This window comes from Schistocerca americana, chromosome 3, assembly GCF_021461395.2.
Source record: "Schistocerca americana isolate TAMUIC-IGC-003095 chromosome 3, iqSchAmer2.1, whole genome shotgun sequence".
Classification (NCBI taxonomy): domain Eukaryota; kingdom Metazoa; phylum Arthropoda; class Insecta; order Orthoptera; family Acrididae; genus Schistocerca; species Schistocerca americana.
Window position 1 is genome coordinate 98046622 of NC_060121.1, and position 24540 is coordinate 98071161.

Here is a 24540-nt window from a genome sequence, read left to right on the forward strand (position 1 = left end):
TAAGGAGGTACTGATGCTGTTATGAGCAGGGGACACACTTATTAATCGACCACAAAGCACGGGTAATGCCACAAGGTGTGAGAGAGAGACGTCTTTCTCCAACTGGCCCGTTCTCTTGTGACCCTTGAGAGGCTGAGGACCTCTCCTCGCACCCTGCCGCCCCCTCCCCACTCCTCTGTCCTCCTCACTCCGACATACAGACGCGTTTATGTTAGGAGCGCGCGTAGCACAAGTGTTGGTGTTTCCGGCGGCTGCCGCGCGGAGCGCTGCTTGCGCGGAGTCTGTCGAGGCGCGGCGTAGCACGGCGCGCAGTGTTGGCGCCAGGCGCAGTGTTGGCGGCGCGCTTGCTACCGGCGGCCTGGCGGTCAGTGCGTGCTGCGAGCGTGAGAGTCCGCGGGTCGGCGGCTGCTGTCGCGCAAGGTAGGCAGGCCTGCCAACCACCGCGCTCCAAACGACGCACTGAAGAACGATCTATACACCACTGAGAGGACACAAATACTATTTCGCCGTCGTCTTTCCTTCGATTATTACGCTCTGCCTGCTCCGAACTCACAAATGAAATCACTTACAGCTTTTCCGAGGTCTTCCAGTATCTTTGTTCCCATTCGGCATGTAATTCACAATCTTCTGCTGAATTCTATAACCTGACATTCTCATGAGGTGCTGTCTTCAGTTTACATGCTACTTTTGAATTTTTTCATTTACGTTGAATATATTTTATTCTGTCCTTATTGCTCAATCATGTCCTCCTGAATCCCATTTCTGCTATGTCAATTTTTATGATTTAATTGTTTTTAAATTTATTATTTTTATGTAATTCTTTTCTGGTAAGGCATATTTTGGTTCCATAGGTCAAAACAGCAGCCTACGTAATTTAGCGTTATTTCTTGGTGGCCTCTTTTTGAAATTTATGGTCCAGTGTTCTGTTAAAGGTACTATCGCCACCTTAGTAAAAAATTCGAGAAATTTGTTCTAAAATTGGATAGCCTACTACAATTTTGGCTATGACTGGATATTTTGCTCGGAACGTCGTTATTTCCGTTTTATTACAAGGAAGTTTTAAATTGTATTACTCGAATATTTCGTTCAAATGGTATACTGCTCTCTGGAGATCGTCCTCATTCTTTCCAGTAATAACGACATTATCTGCAGCAGTTTTTAAGGACCTGCAAGCAGAAGCTCTCATCACTAGCTGTGTTCATTCTGTTGTTTACCGTACATTTTCATTTTGCAGGAATGAAGTCAATATAAATATTAAAAATAGTAGGCGATATTCTATATTTTTGACTTACATTTTAGTTAATAACGATTCCTTTAACTGATTCCTACCTGCGTTTTTTGTAACGCATGTATTTTTGATGATTACCTGACACTGTCAGTTGTATTGGAGGCGATCCCAGACAGTTTCTCATCAGATGTCAACAACGACACCACATGAGAAATTTTGTATATATCTCATGCATTTTATTTGTAATTGTCGAGCACTGTACGCATAGTTATTCTCTTATTGTGTGACGAGGGACGGTACTATGGAACGTCGTCTCTGTAAGTTGTGTCCTGTTAATGTGAACGGTCGACGCAGTGGATAGACCATGTAAAAATTTTATCCATGCAGATGATCAGAAGACAGTGATTTAATTTCGCTGAAACTATTAATCATTGTGTATTTTTGGGCGATCTTGGCTAACAAATATCTGCACTAAGAAGAACAACCGTGCTTGTATTTTTATAAAGTCTTTTCACAACCCCTGATACGTGCCAAGGATATCCACATTCAGACAATCTTCTATACACTGTTACGGCTCATATGGTAAAAAGTCTTCTCAGGATCGATGAAGATGATACTAGAATAAGTTCTGTGTGTTGTTCTATGGCTGCAACACGTTTCCGAACGACCAGATAGAAACATGTTTTGTTATTCAGAAACAGCCGCGTTTCCGAAGGACCAGATGTAAATATACTTTTTTCCCTCAGAAATAACTGCTTATGTGTTATTCTTCTCGTGGTTATTGGCTATCTTTGAGTATATGTTATGGTCAGTGTTAAGGATACCGATGCCGCTGTAACTTCTTATGGTCTGGGTTCAGAGTCATCTACAGTTTTTTAAGGGCTTCATACTCGCCTTTGACTTTAGAAATTACTATTTTGCAACTGCAGTTTCACCTTCAGGCGATTTTAAGTGGTACAGCAGAAGATTTTGCTTAAGCACATATCAGACTCTAAAATCCTAAGGCATCTATAAATATCGTCGTCAGAAATAGTGAAAAGTCTGAAGTCGGAAGATTTTAAAGTCTTAAATGTGCTGAAACAAAACGTTTCGCTGTACCTTTTGAAAATGGACCATAAGCCGAAATTGTAATTGTGAAATAAATAATTTCTACAGTCAACGGCGAATATGATGGCCTTTAAAAATAAGTTTCATTATTTCATAGTATAAAATTTCATGATAAACGGTACACTCGAAAAAAAACCTATATTTTCTATCTCGTCGAAGTTAACTGCAGTAGAACAGCTCTATTTCTTTTTAAAATATAATTTTGTAGGTAGAATAGAACCGCATTTATTCGGGTTGAGTGGGACATAGTGTTGCCAAATTCGTCGATTTTTGCGGGATGTTCACAGTTTTACGGGTGTCATGCCCCGTCCCCCACATTAGTGGACAATTCGAAATGTAATGCGCGTTCGCTCCAAAAATGTTGTTCGAGAGCACAAAACTTCCGAAATCAGCGTCTGAACATATCGATGGCGTTACCCAAGAAAGTTTGGATACTGTGCGCCATGAAGCCGCCATCGGCAGATGAGTTAGACGGACACCTTACGCTTCGAAAACGTGGTGGTGGTGGTGGTTAGTGTTTAACGTCCCGTCGACAACGAGGTCATTAGAGACGGAGCGCAAGCTCGGGTTAGGGAATGATTGGGAAGGAAATCGGCCGCGCCCTTTCAAAGGAACCATCCCGGCATTTGCCTGAAACGATTTAGGGAAATCACTGAAAACCTAAATCAGGATGGCCGGAGACGGGATTGAACCGTCGTCCTCCCGAATGCGAGTCCAGTGTGCTAACCACTGCGCCACCTCGCTCGGTCGAAAACGTGATTCGACTTTGCCGTGTCATTACCGGCACGTGGCTTGCATCTGACCAGGGTTCAAGTTCTACTCCCCTCTCGCCCTTTCTATGATGGCAACCCAGCTGGCGCTTCATTCCGTTGACTCCTTTTGTTCGATTAGTGTCTTCATTTGCAGTGGAAAACAAAGTAGTTCAAGCACGAGACTTCCTGCTGTACGCGCAACGCCCACAGAACTCATTTCATTCGACCAGCGAAGATAAGAGCGAAATGTAATGTACATAAAGTGTGTGTGTTTCGAAACACGGTCATACAAACAATTTGAATGAAGTTACACGCTAGTTAGTTTTATTGAGAAAGAACCGTAACAAGTTAACATCTTAGTTCGTAATGCATTATAAGGAAATATCTCTCTAATGACTGAAAATGTACGTGTTTTTCATTTCTTCCTATTTTTTTACAAACCAACTTTCCGGCCTTTACATGCCAGTTTTTAAACCATCAATCCATAATTCGAAATGTTCTACAAATTGAATGTGGCAACACTTTTTATAGTAAGACCATAGGTCATCCGGATTATCAAAAATTGGGAAATTCAGTATAAAATTAGGATTACATCGGGCGAATGTCATAGAAATACACGTTGTATTTAATTTCAAGCAAATGGAAAAAAATCATATGTTATTTTCATACATTTTGACAAGGTAAAAGAAACCACAGTCTTACAAACTGAAGTAACCAGTGAGTTTCTTTTAATACCGATTCGTATGTCGTTCATTAGCACGCTCATGTAGGCGTTGCACCAGGATTAGTTCGGCCAAATTTATTTTTTGACAATCCTAGCAAATCATCTTTAGCACGGCTGCGTTTTTAGCCTTGTTTCTGCCATAGTCTCTCCAGACGGAGCCACAATTTCGTCAGCCAGTCCCTCATCACCGTCGTTATTGTCTGCAGAAAAATAGAAGGCGATCATTTCGTCTTCAGAAATCACATGACGGCCAGCGTTATTATCGTCTCACAGCCATTCATTATATCATTAACATCTGTTTCTGGCAGGGTATACCAGTGGAAACTACCTCCTTCTTTTTCCTTGAAATCATTTTACATTCTCAACAGACAGCGGCTATACAGTAGTGTACAACCCAGTGTGAACTTGGTAACTGATTCTGCGCCACGATACGTATATGGCTGCTGGCAGAATGAAAATTTAATGACTGCCGCCGTCGATTGCTGACGCTATTACTTCTGAAATGTCAAATATTTTGCAGTTACTGGACTAAAAGAAGTATCCGGATGAACTGTACATCTGGTTTAATGAGGATTAGATTAATGAGGATACACAGTACACTGAAAATATACTGTAACATTTCATCACTGTCAGTATAGTGCAAAGTTTAACCTGAAATAATGTAACGACATTTTACGTATAAATATTCAACACTACACGGATGGTAAATATTTACACATAAAATGCACTTACGTTATTTCATGTGTGAACTTTGTACTATTCTGACAGTGATGATATGTTACACTATACTTTCAGTGTAATTACTTCGGAAGAAATAATTATAATTAAATGATATTTAACTTTTTTCCTCTTGCTTCCTACGCGCTCTCCCGGCAAACTTCGTTACCCGATGAATGGAATATTACTTAGCATTTTTCGTCATTTATTAACATCGGAAGAGTTGTTCACGACGCAACTTCTACAGACAAGTGAGAAAAACCACATAAATCTTCAAACAAGTGCACACTATTTTCACAAGTCGAAACCTAAATGCACGAGAATTTTATCGAAACTTAAGCTTTTCAGCATCGTCATTTTATAATCAGCACATTAATTTTCGGCAATATTTAGAAACCCGAGAATTCTGGTACAAGAATAAAGATTTGGCTTGTGAAATCTTCAATTTTTCAATAGAATATTCTGTAATAGTAATCTTTTCATCATCGTTAACTTTTAAATGAAATTATTTTTCGAAAAATGAAATTGTTTCCGAAAAACGGAGAACAGAAAGTTTCAAGTGAAGTATTCAAGGCTAATAAAATAAGTTCACCTGATTAGAAGTTTTTCGTAATACGTACATTGGCGGTATCGTAATTTGATCATATTTCTATAATAAAATGTTTTTAATAAAACGAACTTCATTATTACAATCAGGAGACTGACGACTAAATACTGAGCCATAAAGTTTAATGTGAAATATCTTCAATAAAATTTCGACGCTTTCTGGAGCATATTAATTACACATTGTGTGTTTAAGCGGTGGTATAAAAGAAATCTTGTGCTATTTGGATTATTAGTTCCCCTTTTGTTTTTATTATTTTCTTTACTTTGAAATAAATGGGGTCGTGATGAATCTTTATTGTTATTTGCTAAATATAAGTGTTGTTATTGACTATAGCTCAAAAGAAGCGGCTGTATTACCTTACAGTACAAGAAACAATTTCTTACATGTGTTGACGCCTCGCATAATTAAGATATAAGTTAATACCGTGAGCCTTCTTCGTCGTTTATTAACTTCAGATCAGCTGTTCATGACAGGACTTCTACAGACAAGTGAACAAATAACATGCATCTTCAGACGATTGGCAAACTATCTTTAGAAGTCGAAAGCGAAATACGGTCTCCTAGAATTGGTGCGCAGTTGCTATCGATTAATACAGTGATTGAAAATTACCTAACCCACCCCCCCCCCCCCCAAACTGATAAGTTTCGATAAGTGCATTATATTATTATTTTTTGGGATTAAAAATTGTCATCTGTTTGTACTGTCGTTTTCAACATCAAATTTTCAATAATTGCTCAGTATCGTCCATTCATTTCGTCATTCGAAAGCGCATCTAGAGAAATACGCATACTCTTCCCCATGGTACAAATTCCGATGCAGCGAGGACAGGAATTGCAACTTCGATTTCGTTGTTAAATTCGTCGCCATTTTTACTCCGATGCCGTAATTTGAGCTCAGAACGATCTGTAAAATATCTTCGATTGTCATAATCAGCGAACCACAAACATCATAATCAGTTACACAATTCGATACACCCATCACCAGTTTCAAAAACTCAAAGAAGTGGTTCAATAATTTCAGTACCCAACGATAAGCGGTTGCGCGGCAACATGTTCAAACATCACTTTCTTTCGGTGTATGTATGTAATGCGCGACTGCAGAAAGCAGGCATATTTTTCCACCCCGAAAAAAAATTGTCTTTCAAACGATTTTTGGTAACGTCAAACGGGAGTAAAATGAAAGAAATCAGTGTTTGCTCGGGGCCACAGTGAGATTTTGTGTTACTCATTATTCGTTTTCCGCCATGTCGTGATGAGGGGTTTTCCCACATATTATTAAGAGTTGAGGTACAATGCATTTTTGGGCCATTGGAGACACGTGGCATCTTATTTGTTGCCTAAAATTCTTGTATTCCTTGTCTGGTCATAAATTCGTTGTTCATTGATCTGCACTTCGAGAGATATCTCTCTGTTTCAGTCCAATGCTCTTGAGGTCCTTCCTTACTTCCTTGCACTATTTATCTGGTGCTATTGGTCTGTTAACCAGTACATTACAGATCTATTATCGTTAGTCGGGTTTCATACCTCGTGAACAGATGGCTGCAGAATTTAGTCGATATTCCTTTGTTAACTATTAGCAGTTCACAAAAATGTTAACGACGTACAGCACTGCCGGATGGGATATCGCACGGGGTGGATACAGACGCCTGCCAGAAAGGGTGTTCTTCCTCTGCGCACTATGGGTCCTTTGCTTGCGGATGTGCGAGGGTTGTATCGTGTGCGTCTTTGTGGAATGCAGGTGAGTGGAATGGATGCATGTATAATGTGGTATCATGTTTGGGTGGTATGATGATGATGATGGTGATGATGATGATAGAAGGGTGACACTGAAACCCAGGGCCATACTACTATTCTCGAACAGCATCATGGCGGTCACCGGGCGTAACGTAACCCATCTGAGGGACGGACTGTCGTCAGTATCAGACGCCCTGACTCAGTCAGACGTGGGAAGTCTGACATTTAAACATGGACGTTGGTGCAAAGACTGGTGAGCGGGACTTTACGATATTTCTATCCTTCCTATTGTAACAATCCAACATTAGGGGCTATTTGGCCTACTGAACCTTTCGATACCACATCCACTTGGGTAGAATTTGCTTCTATTTCAGTCGCAAGGTATGCGATACTTGATTGTGAAGTAAGTATGCGATACACTGGTGTATTTTCCAGTTATACGTTTACCGGATTTTTTCTAACTTACGACAACATTTTTTATGATTTACAGTGTGTGACATAACATCAGGAAAAGGTTGTCATCGTACTCATTTAACTTTAAAAGCAATTTGAAAACTAATTTATTCTGTGGATTGTATTTGTAAAAAATGTAATTTGTGACCATTTAACTCATACAGTTTATAGCAAATGCCATGTACTCACCAAATTTCCAGATTTTATGTAACTTAAGTCAAATTGTAATTTATTATCAATTAGATAACTAGCCTTCATTTTATTCCAAAAATACAGTTAACTTCAGCACAGCCATTTCACTTGATACGAAACGTAATATTGCCAAATGTAAATAAAAGTTTTAACTTAAAATGTTTTAGTTGTATCTGCAAAATGAAACATTTTTATCTACATTCTGAGTGTATGTAAAATACAATAATTAATTTGACAGAGAAAATTGCAGAATAATCTGGCGGTCAGGTTAACTTATTAACGCGACTGAATGAGCGCCAAAGTTATCACAGTCCGTGTTCTGCATTCGAATGAGATGCTTCCAAGTAGGACTGCCGATATTTTTAAAAATCTAGGTAATTCGATATATCGACATTTAAAAAAAAATATCATTAACGGTACTCGATATATCGAAAAAAAAGTCGACATATCGACGGAAAAAATACCCACGTATCGGAATATAAAAGTATCGACTGCACATTGTAAAAATACTGCCGGTTTTAGAGCTGTATATTTAAGTATTGATTTATTGTTCAGATGCTCAAATGTGTGTGAATTCCTAAGGGACCAACCTGCTGAGATCATCATCCCCAGACTTACACATATCTTAAGCTAACTTATGCTAAGAACAACACAAACACGTATGCCCGAAATAGGACTCGAACCTCCGGCCGGAGAGGCCGCTCAATCTGTGACATGGCGCCTGAAACCGCGCGGCCACTCGGCGCAGCTATTGATTTATTATCAGATATTCTGTATATCAACAAGCTAGCAGCCTGCTTATCTACCTAAGAGCAATAATTGAAAGTAAAACGATGCACTTTCACCCTTGGCGATAACGACTTTGCAAGTACTGCTATATCCATGCGAGTGGCACAATCAAAAGCGTCCGATGGGTCCACTGTTCAGTTTTGTCACACGTTTTATTTGTCTGCAACACTTCATGTCGACTTCCCTATTTTTTTCGTCTCTGCAAACGCCAGCGAACTAGCAGCTGTGGTGCAAAAATTGCGTCGTTAAGTTAAACGTTGCAGTTTCCCTTGGTAACGTCGAGCGCCGATTACGTCAACATTTCCCTCGAACATCTCCGCCCACCGCAAAGACCAATCTTGTCACTTAGCTTTCTATTCATCACTTTCAAAACTGTTTTAGAAGAATGGCGATGTGAAGAAATAGCACACTAATTGGGTTAAAACTGTTTTTAACGCAACTGGTGTGCTATTTCTTCGTATCGGAAATCTCGTTATTCTAGACTCGCCGCCATCCCCCACTGCAATCAGACCTCTCCTTTGTGCCACCTATACTTGCTGCACGCAGTCAAAGAGAAACACTGGACGTGATGAAAGCTCAGAAAGTTGTAAGACCTCTTCACACAGCGAAAGCAGAATTATGTTCTACTACGGCTTCATTCAAAATTTCAAATATTTAGCGAAAATTGTGAAAAAATAAAAAGTAAAGTAAAAATATCGACTCTCGGTATTGCCATTTCGTTATCGATACATTGGTATATTGGTGAAATAAATATCGGCGATGTATAACAGTACTTTTTGGAAACTACGTATTGATACTTTGTCAGCAGCCCTACTTCATAGTTACATCCCTCAAATTTCTCTCTCAACTTGTCTTTTGTTTTCTAACAATGCGCGCGAATGAAGTTCTTTGGTTCATGCAGGCACTTTTTTTTAACTGCCTGTGTGATTCAAACTTTGTCTACGACTGAATAACAAGAAACTGTGGATTCTCTTTTACTGAGTCGATTTGCGAAATTGTGCTGATAAAGGTCAAAGAGAAATGTGTGAAATAAATAAAAATTGAATATAAAACAAAAAACTGTTTTTTCTCTGTAATCAAAAAAGACCCGAGGGACCTCTCACGCACCCTGGACAACTACCGCCATTCGTCATTGAGGACATTTTGAACATGAGCACTTTTCCTACTAATTAGTGAACTTATTCATCACTCTTCCCCATGAATACCATTTGCAATAAAACAACAACATATTGTTAAAAACGTGCAACGTTTTCTAAAAGAGGTGTATCATCATTATGTAATTAGGGAACAGGGTAACTTCAGCTTGCCCGCCGACTTTCATTCGCCAGATGGTTTCGAACCCACTTACCTCACAGTTGAACGGCACCCTGCAGGCTTGCGCCAGTGACTTCTGCTAGGGAGGAGCAGTTCACTACGTGTGTATCAGTCTCTTCTTCCTTACAGTTTATACTGCCCGTCTATGATAGGACCCATTATTTTCTGAAGGATCTCGCACACGAAATTCTCGGCTTCTTTCAGTCCAATATTTACTGTCACTCGACAGCATTCACTTGTTTGTAGATATTCGGGTTTCATCACCGTATGATATCGCCTGATCATAGCTTTTACGGAGTTTGCCTTTGACTTTTATATAGCATGTGTCCTTCGAAAAGCACAGCGCTCAACTGGGGTCAGTCCATCATCCCCTAGATGCAAGGCTAGACTGCAGTAAGCAGACTGTGGATGTTTGTTGCAGTAGTTACGCAGAGATGAAGGAACTTGTAAAAGATAGGAGACGTTGAGAGCGGGGTCCAACCTGTCTTAGGAGTCAGGGCACGACGCCCACCCGCAAGACTGCTATAAACCGAGCTGACCTGTCCGCCAAGTTTACCCCAAAAGTATAGGATGTTCATACTTATTTATGTATGAATCACGATGTGACTGGAGATTTGTAACTAAGTGTATTGAAGAATTCGTCGTAAATATGGGTAGTCGCTCAGATGTGAACTGCCCTAACTATTGCAAAAATGATTTCCACATGTTTAGATTTCCAAGTGACCCCGAACGAAGAAAAAGATGGGGCCCACTGCCATAAACTGCGGGGAAAGACAACTGGGAACGAGTACCTGGAGCTCAATTGTGTGTTGTAAATATCCGTTAATAGAAGCAGTTATAAACATGAAGCCAACTGTATACAATAGAGTTTCTTTCCCCCAGTCGAAAACTATACTCAAGCAGTTCATCTCAATCTTTTTTAAAGTCATGAGATATTTTCGCAACTAGCAAAGTGTGTACTAATGTTTGTGATGTATTTATACGTCCTTATCACAAACATACACACACATCTGAATAACACCTATCAACATTTCTTATATCGGTACTGTAAGACGAGTGACAAAATATTTTTATAGCGGACTGGTCACTATGAGGGAACCTGCACAAGTAACATAACTACCAAATGGTAAGGTATTAAATTCATTAAAATGCCTTATATCTATTCGCGATTGCGAATAAGGACAACCATCAGCTGTAGAATGGAATGACGACAGTGAATATTCGTACCGGGCCGCGATTCTAACCCGGATTTCTAGCTTATCGCCAGCGGTGCCTTACCATTTGGCTGTCCGTGCAAGACTCACGACCAGACGCAAACTTCCATATGTCGCCAGCCATACGTCATTGTCATTCCATTCTACAGCTGATGGCTGTCCTTATTCGCTATTGCGAATACATTTTATGTATTTCACAACTGCTGTAGTCGTTGCAGTGTCTGTCAAAGCTACTTTGCATCATAATCAGAATAACACAAGCACCGCAATATCGTAAATATCGTATCAAAGAGTAAAGTCTTAACCACAACTCAACAGGCAAGAAATGAAGTACTAATGATTATTGGTTAAATGATAGATGAAACTATTAACAAAAATTCGTTTCACTGAACCATGAAACAATTTTTTAATCATAAGCAGGTACTTTAAGAAATGTGGCATTTTTATTGTACAGAGGGAGGAAAAGTATAAACACAACTTTTGAAAATGGTTCAAATGGCTCTGAGCACGAGGGGACTTAACATCGGAGGTCATCAGTCCCACAGAACTTGAAACTTCTTAAAACTAACTAAGCTAAGTACAACACACACATCCATGCTCGAGGTAGGATTCGAACCTGTGATCGTAGCGGCCGCGTGGTTCCAGAATGAAGCGCCTGGAACTACTCGGCCGCACCGGCCAGCTAACACAACTTTTACAAGTGCCTTTATACGGGCGACAACCAATAAACAGGCACAGTTTGGTACTGTGCCTAATCTTCTTTACAATTTCCTACACTGTTCTTCGGCGATAAAAGACTTGCGCCCAGCGAACGGTCTAGCCGGTGGGAGGCCCTAGTCACACTACTACTTACAGTGTGTCCTTCTTCATAAAGAAACTACGTGACTTACGCACCAGATGGTGCCGAAAACTGCCTCTGTAAAATGCTCCAGATACTGACGAAAAACTGCTGCTGGCAAGCACTGCAGTCACACAACACAATGAGAAGCACGTTACGTTCTGTGAGGTGCAGCAAGTCGTTTCAGAGCGTGCATCAACAACGACCGACGTCTGGAGTACCCTGTTTGAATGCGTATGTACGGAACTTAACACGATTCTCATAATCGTTTTCACAGCGCATTTGGCGGAGAGACATGTGACAGGGATGGGATCTATGTCGATGAAGAGTGCGTATGACACTTGCCTGACTCCAGGGACTGTTCTTGAAGTAGGTTAAAGCCGGGTGGAGTTGATTTGGGGGGGGGGGGGGAGGGAGTGGGTTTGGGGGAATGGAATATCGCTTAACAGAAGGAGAACTCGGATCCTCCACCGACAAATTGGTAAAATTTGGTTTTGCTTAAAGTAGTTTTAGGTAACTGTTTTGGAGTTCAGGGAAAAAGATGTGTATTAATAAATAATAAGATACACATTTTAAGTTAAATTATATTTATTAGTTTACTGCCGCGCTAATTCTTTTGTTAAAATGTGTTTGAAATACATAGCAACTTATTGCTACGTAATTATAAAAAAATTGCATCTGTCCGAGTAATGTATTCGCTCATTTGTGAACTCATTTCATCCAGTGTAATATGATACTCCATTGGGGGGGGGGGGGGCTATAGCCCCCAAGCCCTCCCCTCCTTGCCACCGCCCCTGCCTGACTCATAAGCTAAAGTGCGGTCCATCTGCAACAACAGCAAGAACATTACTTTCCCCCTGTTCTGTCATCTCTTGTTTCCTTATATTAGGTTGTCTATGTGTTGAAGTATCACTTTCACGTAACTGGTTGAAGAGGTTAATAACTAACTGCGGAGATGGCTGGCGTCGTTTGGGATACCTTGCAGCATACACTGTACAAAAACGAACTAGAATCTCCACATATCATGAACATGTCGACTTTTTCTGCACTAGTAAATGACATGAGCCAGTTACGACCTGCTGCTTGGAATGTTACACACTAACTGATTAGCACACTAACTGATTAGCAAGTTCCAATGCACTCAAGCGACACACAAGAACACTGTAACCAAACATAACAATATCGTACTTAACAACTACGTTGGTTTAATGGCATAAAAAAGTGTTGATGTGAAACCTTTGCACCATACGATATATCGTCAACGACTCACAACTGACTCCTGCAGCAAACATCACTTACATTCTAATTTATCCTACTTTTAGTCGTCAATACCAATAGGCATTGTCCCAATTAAAAAAATATGTATGTTGGCAGAAAGAATATATTTTCTAAGTACTATTACGTGTTGACTGGTTTACTATACCAGCCCCTGAGTACCAACACATTCTGTGAAAACCACTTTCTATTTCACAATATTTGTGGTGCATGTTTTAGGTGATTCACCCCGCACATTAAACTTTCTTTGTATAGTCTTGGTATTTTCTCTGGTCAGCCTATGGAGAAAGAGAAAGATGCTATCTGCTGTGCTCAGCCTTGGAGAAAGAAGAGGATAACCTAATAAGCGCCGATGTCAGTTTGCTTGATGGTCTACTGTGGACATGAAAAACTTTTAAATAATCTCTCACTTTGTTCTTGTGGGATAGAGGTCAACTTTTAATTTTTTGAAACACATCTGTTTCTGTGGCTCTTTTAGTTTGTTAGCCATGTTCAAAAACACCCGAAGGTATCTTGAAACACGATTCATAAACAAATCTACTGTGTAGAAAACAAAATGGCGGCTAAAACAAAGCCTATTTAAATTGACGAGATCGTAAACGAAAGGACGGAGATTACGATTTCAAATTTCTTCACCAATTTTAATTAAGTGCTCTTAAAACAGAAAATATATAACATTAAGTTTATTTATGAGACTAGGTCTCAGCAATATGTCTAATTCTTACAATAAAACTTTTATATTGTCACAGTTGCTCACTTTGAAACATATTTCGCCAGCTAAAGTCAGTGATGTGACAACAATACGCGCAGATGACGTTACAGGTGTCTAGCAACACCAGGATCGACATGCTTATAATCAAGTTGAAATAAGCTTTGTTTCGACCACCATCAAGTATTCTGCACGATTGACGAGTTTGTGATAGCGTGTTTCCAGATACATGTAGAAGTTTTAGGAACAGTGGCTAACAAGATCAAAAGAGCCATAGAAATAGATGTGCCTCAAGTCATCGTAAGAAGGCTGCCAAGCCACACGAACAATGTTAATCATTATTTAAAAAGTTTTCATGTCAATAGCAGACCATCATATAAACCGACACCGCCGCTTATTGGGTTACCCTTCTCTTTCTCAACAGGCAGACAACAGCACATACCAAACAGTAGGCGCTTCAGTCCGTTACCAGGCAGCTGCTACGGTCGCAGGTTCGAATCCTGCCTCGGCCATTGAAGTGTGTGATGTCCTTAGGTTGGTTAGGTTTCAGTAGTTCTAAGTTCTCGGGGACTGATGACTTCAGATGTTAAGTCCCATAGTGCTCAGAGCCATTTGAACCATTTTTGAACTGAACACTATTCGAAGAAACTGTAATATATATGTGCACTTGTGTTCAATGTTTTCTGTGCTGCCAGTGTAGGCTGATCATGAGATATAACCTCGAAACATATTGCTAATTAAATAATTTAAGTACAGTAGTCGTGACTGATAGCGGTATTTGTAAAACTTTTTCACATTAAGTTCACCAAAGAAAGAACACGGTGGTCGTCTGAAGAAGTGGTGGCACATTACTAACGCCGGCTCTTGTTCTGACGTGAGAGTGACACGCATGTCACGTCACTGCCTGGTGCCTTCCCCGCCAGTGGGCACATCACTTGTTGCACACAGTGGATGCCATGCCTCAGAACACAACACCAACAGACAGCTATCTCCAGTCGAACGAGCTAGGTAGGACAGTGATTTCGAATCACGGAGAATATCTGTGGTGATCCTTACGATTTTGGTTGGTTGGTTGATTCGGGGGAGGGGACCAAACAACGAGGTCAGCGGTACCATCGGACTATGGAAGGACGTGGAAGGAAGACGGCCGTACCCTTTTCAAAGAACCATCCGGCATTTGCCTGAAGCGATTTAGAGTAATCACGGAAAATCTAGATCAGGATGGCCGGACAGGGGTTCGAACCGTCGTCCTCCCGAATGTAGTCCATTGCGCCAATCACTGCCCCACCTCGCTCGGTGTTACGCCTTCCATGCTTGACACAACTGAACGGTTATTATCTACCTATAAACTTTCTCTGTGTTGACGGATTGACGGAGATTACTGGACGAGACAGTGTGTGCTGGGTCACCTGTTCCTCGTAAGCTCAATTAGACGACCGCGTGTTGCAGTGAGCGCGCCTCGTCGGGAGGGAAGATGTTTGCTTTCACGGCCAAGTCCCCCTCTCGCCGGCTTGCAGAGACTGTTTGGAGCGAGATAAGCGTCCGCCGACGGATCAACAATGAAAACAGCGGCCGCGTGTAAACAAAGAGCCCGAGGGTTTTCTGGCCGGCATTAAGAGCGCTCATTGGAGGCACTTTAGTCGCGTCACTTAGCGCCGTATCCTGCTGCAGCTAATCTCACTCCACACTGACGGCAACGTTTACACAGGAGCATAAACGCGCGTCTTTGTCACGCTGTAAAACTGCAGCTGGGAGTTCGCGAAGCGTATGTTTGCGGAAGAGAGCTCTTCTCTAATTTACGGATATGATGACGCCGCTGTATGACACGAAGAGAGAACTGAGTAGTTGCTGTATTCGCACGTCTAAACTAAGGCACGAGAAAGAGACATTTTAAATCTTGGATATCAAGCTAATACGCCCTCATTTTGAAAATGTGGCGTTTCCGTCGTACTAGAGAAGTGCCGCAAGCTCGAACGGTTCAAACAGAATAGAAATTGTAACCCTTTGTTGACTGTTGGTACTTTTAAGTATCACTTCTTTCGGTCCCTTTTTCAATCTGATTGCACACATATCTCCCATATCCTGGGCTGATGATACGTTTAAGCTGGAAATACTTCTTCGCTTCCTAGATATCGTTCTCTAGTCAGTGAGTATGTTCGTATTATCTTTGGTGAGCGCTGAAGGCTTGCTCTAGAGACCGTGTTTGTTTTGCTTACTGTCACATGTTTACTACCATAGATATGATTGAGGTTAACTTTTAGTTTCCTCTCGTGCAGCTGTTTCGTTAAATCTGTAGTATTTATTTACGAAATAGACAAAAACCGTGTGGTACTTTAGAGTACTATTTGGCCATATGCCCATTTTCGTGTACTGCCCCGCCCCGGAAGCGTTGCTTGTCGCTTTGTTTGGTATTTTTCGTTGCATTTTGCTAGCACTTTCCATGTAGTTGCATTAGGGTCAGGTTCTTTTATTGTTAGCACAATTCCCATTATTGTAAATGCTGTTTCACAGACAATACCACATTTTGGGCATTGGCAATACTAAAAGATGACGGAATTGTTGCAGCTCCTCTAAGAGATTTGCCAGCTGATGATGATGTTACGGAAGTAGGAGATGATGACGGCAATGACGCTAATAATACAGCAGATTGAAGTGCTGTCGACATTTTTGAAGAAGCTTCAAGATCTGATGCAATTTTTGAAAGACCCTTGATAGAATGTCCATAAGTGCAGCTCGAAAACAGTTTAACTTAAAATGCAGAGAACTGTGAAAAAGAAAGGATAAATGATTGCTTCCATGAACACCTCCTCAAAAGTGGAAAGCTGTCTGATACTGAAACGGACAGAAGGTGGAGGAAACGTAGATAATTCAGTTAATTTAGTCAAAGAAAGCAACTCAAACAGTATGATCCAATGAACCCCACACAACGCGGTTACAAACTGTGGCCTATTGCCAACCTGAAACACTACATTTTTGCCTTTCATTTTTATCAATGGGAAACTGAAGCTTTGAAGAGGGGAGTTGTTAAATGTGCGTCAGAGCAGAGTTTTGTAAGTTACGTGTTAGACTAGTTTTACGTTTTCCAAAGAAGTTTTTCGGGAAAAATAGGAGAGTGAGCTTCGATAACTTTGTCACTTACATTTTTTCTCCCTGGAAGGTTGAAAGCATAGAAAATGTTTGTTTGCGCACAATGAGGATAAATAGGAAACGTTTCCCATCACGTCTCTCATGTTCTAAGGAAATGAAAAAAAACTGCCACTCTCATTATAGAATTACGACCTCTGGAATTGGGGTGCGTTGTTCATAGTCACCAAAATTTTGTGCCTGGCTCACAGTTGTTATGGAACGAAGTGTTGTTTGTTTCCAGAAAACTGGAAGGTGGCATTAAAATCAACCTTCAGTGTTCTGCTGTAATAAAGGACTAGAGTTGCAATATGGGATCTGTGAACCATACTGAAAGAGTTAAATCTGCTTATGGGCTAGAAAGATGATCCAAAAAGTATTTCTATCTTCTTATTAACTGTACTGTGAGCTGTATAGAAAGACTACACAACTGAAGTTCATGAGAAATTGTGCTAAGGGACTGATGGGACAATTGAAAGCAAAGCATATCAATCCTAGAGCGCAAGTGAAGTTCTGATGGTAGGTAGTACATGCAACAGAAGGGAGAAATTAGTCCCACAGAATGTAAAATTAGGAAAGTGTTGTGGTTGGCAGGAGAGCCAACACCGTGTTACTAGAGGAGGCCGAAATGCACGCGTTTTAGCTCACGCAGGCTGGCGTGAGGTCTGGAAGAGGACAAGGAAATTAGAATTTAGAAAAACGGACGTAGCTGGTGGAATACTTAACTTTAATCCATTAATGATGAACGTCGGTCTTGACGGTACATGATTCACAATATCAATAGTAACTGATAATGGCGCCTTGCTAGGTCGTAGCAAATGACGTAGCTGAAGGTTATGCTAAACTATCGTCTCGGCAAATGAGAACGTAAGTAGGCAATGAACCATCGCTAGCAAAGTCGGCTGTACAACTGGGGCGAGTGCTAGGAAGTCTCTCTAGACCTGCCGTGTGGCGGCGCTCGGTCTGCAATCACTGATAGTGGCGACACGCGGGTCCGACGTATACTACCGGACCGCGGCCGATTTAAAGGCTACCACCTAGCAAATGTGGTGTCTGGCGGTGACACCATAGAAAGGAAGGAGAAATGTTGACACTTTTACAGTAAACACAGGAAAATTTGATATATGTAGTAAAAGAAATGTTTAATCTGGAGTAAATTAAAAATGCTGCAATGTAAACAAAAAATTTAGTAAATTGTAATTATCTTCCTAATGTTGACTGATTTGTAGCTTTAGTGCATGCTAACATGCTTGTATTCGTTAGTTAGGGAAAGTGCTGCACTGACATCTGTTGGTCGGCAAGCCACTGGAGGACCAGATGATTGTATTGTATTGTATTGTATATTAACCAGGGGCCTATAAACGACGGAGAGGCTCCGTCCCCGCCGCAGCCGCAGTGGTCCACAACCCCACGACGGCTACCACAGTCCACTTAACCTCTCCGCCGCCCCACACCGAAACCAGGGTTATTGTGCGGTTCGGCCCCCGGTGGACCCCCAAGGGAAAGTCTCAAACCAGACGAGTGTAGCCCCTATGTTTGGGTGGTAGAGTAATGGTGGTGTACGCGTAGGCGGAGAACTTGTTTGCGCAGCAATCGCCGACATAGTGTAGCTGAGGCGGAGTAAGGGGAAGCAGCCCGCATTCGCCGTGGCAGATGGAAAACCGCCTAAAAACGATCCACAGACTGCCCAGCTCACCGGACCTCGACACAAGTCCGCCGGGCGGATTCGTGCCGGGGACCAGGCGCTCCTTCCCGACCTGATGATACTCAAAAGTAACACCTTCATTAAACAGTAAAAAAATTAAATTAAAATTCCGCAAAAATCACTGTCGTTTTGTTATTACTTACTGCTGTTATCCACGAAAGAAAAATAACATATGCATTTTTGATAGTTTAGGCAACAAAGGATTCATATACAGAGGCATGCCTGTTCCGCCATCCGCCAATGTCACTTATTAACTGCACTTGTGTACCAATGATACCGAGCGAGGTTGGGCTGTGGCTGGCACACTGGACTCGCGTACGGTTGAGCTCCGCGTCCAGTCGTCCAAATTCACGTTTTCCGTAATTGCTCCAAGTCGCTTCACGCAAATGCTGCGATGGTTCCTTCGCAATCCTTAAAACAGTCCGAGCTTCTGTTCCGTCTCTAATGACCTCGCTCTCGACAGGACATTAAAAACGAGTTCTCCTTCCTTCTTTCCTTCTCTACTCCCGATATTTGAAGATTAACAAGCGTAAAGAGTACTGAAGCGCATGTCGCTGTTGTGTAATGTATAATTATGATCAGCAGATTAACAAGAGTGTAAATACTGCAGGTGTTGTTTGAATTTTCCTACGTGGTAACGATGATCCGTTGCGAACTTTCGCCAGCGATAAACAGGCAAAGCTCTTGAAATTCCCTATCGTGGTAACGATTTTCAAAAACAAAGATAGATTTACTGTGTTGGCTTCGCAGTCTGTTTTTTTTAAGAACACATACGGATGTAATTATGTGTCATTACGCCACACCTTTTTGGACACTGTGGTAGGCTAACATCACCCAGTTATAGGTTACAGTTGTCGGTGTGTATGTGGCGTGACGTTAGGGTGCCGTGAACGAATGAATCCCTTACACCACAAACATTCGGGGTTTCAGTTTCACGACCGTCTTTCTGGAGAGTTCTCAATCGAAGTTGCTAAGTCTTTAGGATATTCGAAAGAGTCACACAAAGCTTGCATTGCTGGGATATGTCTTCTTGTACGTACACGAAGATAAACATGTAGATCATTGCTTGCTAGAATTCTGAAAGGCATTAGACTGAGTAGCAGAGGCGTGACTGCTAACCCAAATACGATCACATACATGCGGTTGGGCAGAAGAATGTTTGACTATTATTGTCAAGTTTGTGACAGTGAGCAGCGGAGTTTAAACAGAAATGAAATTAACGTCTGGCTGTTAATGATATCGATATATATAGTGCGCCCACTCATCTATTAATACGGGACGTGTTTGTCGCAGAATGGTTATGGGAAAATCCAAAACTGCGAAAGCAGCATTTCCACTTTTCAGACTGTGCCAATTAGTGGCACACCTGCGACTTACTGCCACTTTGACGCCCTACAGTGACGCAGTCGCTGGCCGAAATTGGAGGAGCGTGGAAAGAGTGATGGTTGGCGGGGATTGGTGTCCACAGGGTACGCGCAGCTTTGGCAGTTTCGAAGTTGCTTGGCTGGCGAACGGCAGTTAGTTGTTTTTGTAGAGGCATCAGTGCTTGCCCTCATTTGATGGCCTAAACTGCATGTGGAGATGTCTCATAACTGTAGCTTGAGGAGGAGATTATTGGACCTCCTGACGGTAGGAATATGGTGACAGACCTACGTCCAGCAAAGCACTGATGAATCTTCTTGCATGTTCCTACGCCCTATACCTCTGCTGTGCTCAAAGGTGGCCTGGATTTCCGGTTGCTCAACAAACGGTGTGTGCTTGTAGTGGACAAATCGTCTCAATTTCAGAATTCTTGTCTTGGTATGGTTGTGACTATACCGTTGAACTTACTGTACTCGTATTAGTAGCAAGCGTTACTCCTATGCTAGCTCAGGTCGTTTCTCATTCCGTCATAGCCCTTCTGATTGTTATGGATGCCACAGGAGACGCCTTGGTGGGCTAAAACAGCGTGTGGCACAAGGAAGTTCAGATTGCACTGACAAGCATACAGTGAAGATCTACAGGGAAACTTGTTACTGAGTTTGTTAAAGACGTTCCTTCACTATTAAATTAAGTGTGAATTTACTGCAATGATCGATAATAGCAACCGATGTTTATTGATTAAAATATGTATGCCGGTGCACGTAGGACCTTATTTAAAAGTTCTAATGTTATATGACTGATTAACGTATGACGTGAGACGTCTCTGTTATTATTGGAAATGAATTTGAGAAAGAGGGTATTCCTTTTACCGCTATCACTGTAATTGTCGTCGTCATTTCGTGCAGCTGTCAGCTGTTAGTGGTTTCTACATCCGCATCTACATGGATACCCTGCAAATCAAATTTAAGTGCCAGGCAGAGGGTTCATTGAACCACCTTCACCAATTTCTATTAATCCAATCTCGCATAGCGCGCGGAATGAATGAACACCTATACCTTTCCGTACGAGCGCTGATTCTCCTTATTTTATCGTGGTGATCGTTCCACCCTATGTACGTCGGTGTCAACAGAATATTTTCGCATTCGGAGGAGAGAGTTGCTGATTGGAATTTGGTGAGAAGATTCCGTCGCAACGAAAAACGCCTTTCTTTTAATGATTTCCAGCCCATATCCTGTATCATTTCAGTGACACTCTCTCCCATATTTCGCTATAATACAAACCGTGTTGCCTTTCTTTGAACTTTTTCGATGTACTCCGTCAGTCATACCTGGTAAGGATCCCACACCGCGCAGCAGTATTCTAAAAGAAGACGGACAGGTATAGTGTAGACAGTCTCCTTTGTAAGTCTGTTACACTTTCTAAGTGTCCTGTCAATAAAACGCAGTCTTTGGTTAGCCTTCCCACAACAGTTTCGATGTGTTCTTTCCAATTTAAGCTGGTCGTAATTGTAATACCTGGGTATTTAGTTGAATTTACGGCTTTTAGATTAGACTGATTTATCGTGTGACCGAAGTTTAACGAGTTCGTTTTAGCACTCATGTGGATGACCTCACACTTTTCGTTATTTAGGGTCAAGTGCCACTCTTTGCACCATTGAGATATTTTTCTAAATCGTTTTGCAGTTTGTTTTGATCTTCTGATGACTTTATTAGTCGATAAACGACAGCGTCATCTGCAAACAACCGAAACCGTTGGTTTCCTAGAGTTGTTTTCAGATTATCTAAGAAATGTTTCTGAAATATGATGTTCTTGGACGGGCGTTCATCTCTAGTAAATGTTGTCAGTTGAATGAATCCGACACCATTTTCCTCTGTATTGTGAGTTACGGCAGTTAACGTAAACAGCTCTGAAGCGGACTGGGGCTTCTCCACAGTGTTGGCCGAACTTCGGTCATGAGAAACTACACAGAAGCGCTAAAGAAACAGGTATAAGTAGGCACATTCAATTACGGAGATATGTAAACAGGCAGAATACGGCGCTGCTGTCGGCAACGCCCATATGACAGAAAGTGTCTGGCGCAATTGTTAGATCGGTTGCTGCTGCTACAATGGGAGGTTATGAAGATGTAAGTGAGATTGAAAATGGTGTTATAGTCCTCACACGAGCGATGGGTCACAGCATCTCCGAGGTAGCGACTAAGTGGGAATTTTCCCGTACGACCGTTGCACGAACGTACCGTGAATATCCGGAATCGGGTAAAACATGAAATCTCCGACATCGCTGCGGCCGGAAGAAGATCCTACAAGATCGGAACCAACGACGGCTGAAGAGAATCATTCGACGTAACGGAAGTGGAGCCCTTCAGCAGACTGCTGCAGATTTCAGTGCTAGCCGTCAACAAGTGTCAGCGTGCGAGCCATTCAACGAAACAACATCGATATGGGCTTTCGGAGCCGAAGGCCCACTCGTGTACTCTTGATGGCTGCACGACACAAAGCATTACGCCTCACCTGGGCCCGTCAACACCGACATTGGACTGTTGATGACTTGAAACATGTTGCCTGCTCTCGTTTCATATTGTATCGAGCGGATGGACGTGTATGGGTACGGGAGACAATCTCATCAGTCCATGGACACTCCATGTCAGCAGGGGACTGTTGAAACTGGTGGGAGACGTGTGCAGTTGGAGTGATATGGGGCCCCCGATACGTCTAGATACGACTTTGGCATGTGACACGTACATAAGAAGCATCCTGCTTGATCATCTGTATCCATTCATGTCCAATGTGCACCCTCACGGACTTGGGCAATTCTAGTGGGACAATGCGACAACCCGCACGTCCAGAATTGCCTTGTAACGCGCTGTTCAGAAGTGTTCTCCACCTCGCACTCTTACGGATTTATGGACAACCCTGCAGGATTCATGATGTCAGTTCCCTACAGCACTACTTCAGACTTTAATGGAGTCCATGCCACGTCGTGTTGCTCCACTTCTGTGTGCTCGCGGGGGCTCTACACGATATTAGACAGGTGTGCCAATTTCTTTGGCTATTCAGTGTATATTACTCATTGTTCAGACTTTGCGATGATATCGAAGGGCTTTAATTATTGTCACTGTTACCTGACTGTAGTATAATTTAAAGTACTTGCCTCCCTTGTGAGGGAGGACTGTAAATATTGCTATGAAATTCTTGGTTTTAGTTAATATCTCATTGGTTATGCATCTTGGTGTCTGTTATAACGACCGAGTTTCTTTAAATAATTATTACCGTTTTTAAGTTGCCTTTACCAGGGTATTAGTAGAAACATGAAACCTTAAAACTTAAGGAAATCGCTTATAGTTTGAATTCAAGAACTTTATAAATTGTTTTAATTTGGTATTTGCTTCATTCTTTCGCTTGGACATAAAACTGAAAACATTCTACAAGAAAATGATAATTAGTAATTTAAGTCTGTGATTGACTTGGAAATGTTAATATCTCAAAGTTTCACTTTGCTTTTTAGGAGACATTCGTCGCTCCACCTATCGTGGCACCATACCGAATGGCAGCCTACTTTAAGTATGGGTAAATGCAAGATAATATTTGTGCAAAGAGATTTCTACTCATATGAACACGCTTCTCGGCTTTTGTGAAAACCAATGTGCAGTTTCAAGGGAGGCTCCTTGGACCCCACAACGTGCTGTGGCATACATTATATGAGTATTTCATCTTAAAAACTTTACGCGTGTTAAATTACATATGGATACACGTTTTGCGTAACATAACATACAACTAAGAGAGGCACAGACAGTATTTCAGTGTCTGTATTGACATTTTGGACTTCTACTTTCATTGAGTGTATGCTATAGTTTATTGTATGTATGTATGTATGTATGATGGTGATGATGTCCCATACTACGTGACAGAGCGTAGGGTAATGATGCAGGAGACCCGCACCGTCGTACTAGGCAAGGTCCTATTGGAGGTGGTTTGCCGTTGCCTACCTCCGACCGTAATGGGGATGAATGATGACGATGATGAAGACGACAGAACAACACCCAGTCATCTCGAGGCAGGGAAAATCCTTGACCCCGCCGGAAATCGAACCCGGGAACTCGTGCTCGAGAAGCGAGAACGCTACCGCGAGACCACGAGGAGTGGACTTCTTGTATGTATAGCATTCCCTTGATGAAAGCAAGAGTCCAAAACGTCAACACACACACCCTCACTAATATCGTACTGATATGTCACAACTTTTAATTATTTAGGAGTAACACCTAGTGATACGATTGGGAACGAGCACAATAGACGGTGGTCATAAGTCAATGGAAGACTTAAATCTATTTGAAACGTTTAGGTTAAGTGTGCAGCATATGTAACAGAATCTGTGTAGAACAGACTCGTGTCATGAATTATGGAAATCTGCCATAGTGTTTCGAATCATTATCAAGTACTCATGACGGAAAACATCGAACTTGTTCGGGAAGGTGCCAATAGTGTCACAACAGATCAAAATATTTGATGAAATCTTCGGGAGTCGTGTCGTCGTGTCACGTTGTCGCAACGTTTCGACGAGTGACGCACTCATCATCCTCAGACGAAGTGTCTCGTTCGTGTCCAGTGCGTTTCTTTGTAGCCGCTGGATGGTAGACTCGTCTGCCGACGCCCAACGGGTCTCTGATGTGAGAGCATCGGAGGCAGCGAAAAGAAAGGCATC

The 24540-nt window shown here is 41.8% G+C and overlaps 1 protein-coding gene across 1 annotated transcript in view; it reads left to right on the forward strand.

The window, feature by feature from the left end:
• Positions 1–365: 365 nt before the first annotated feature.
• The window catches only part of LOC124606958 (calcitonin gene-related peptide type 1 receptor-like), a 753290-nt gene continuing 729115 nt past the window's right edge, over positions 366–24540 (forward strand). The window contains exon 1 of the mRNA XM_047139096.1: positions 366–420. The gene's annotated coding sequence lies outside the window, so the exon portion shown is untranslated. The remainder of the gene's footprint in view (positions 421–24540) is intronic.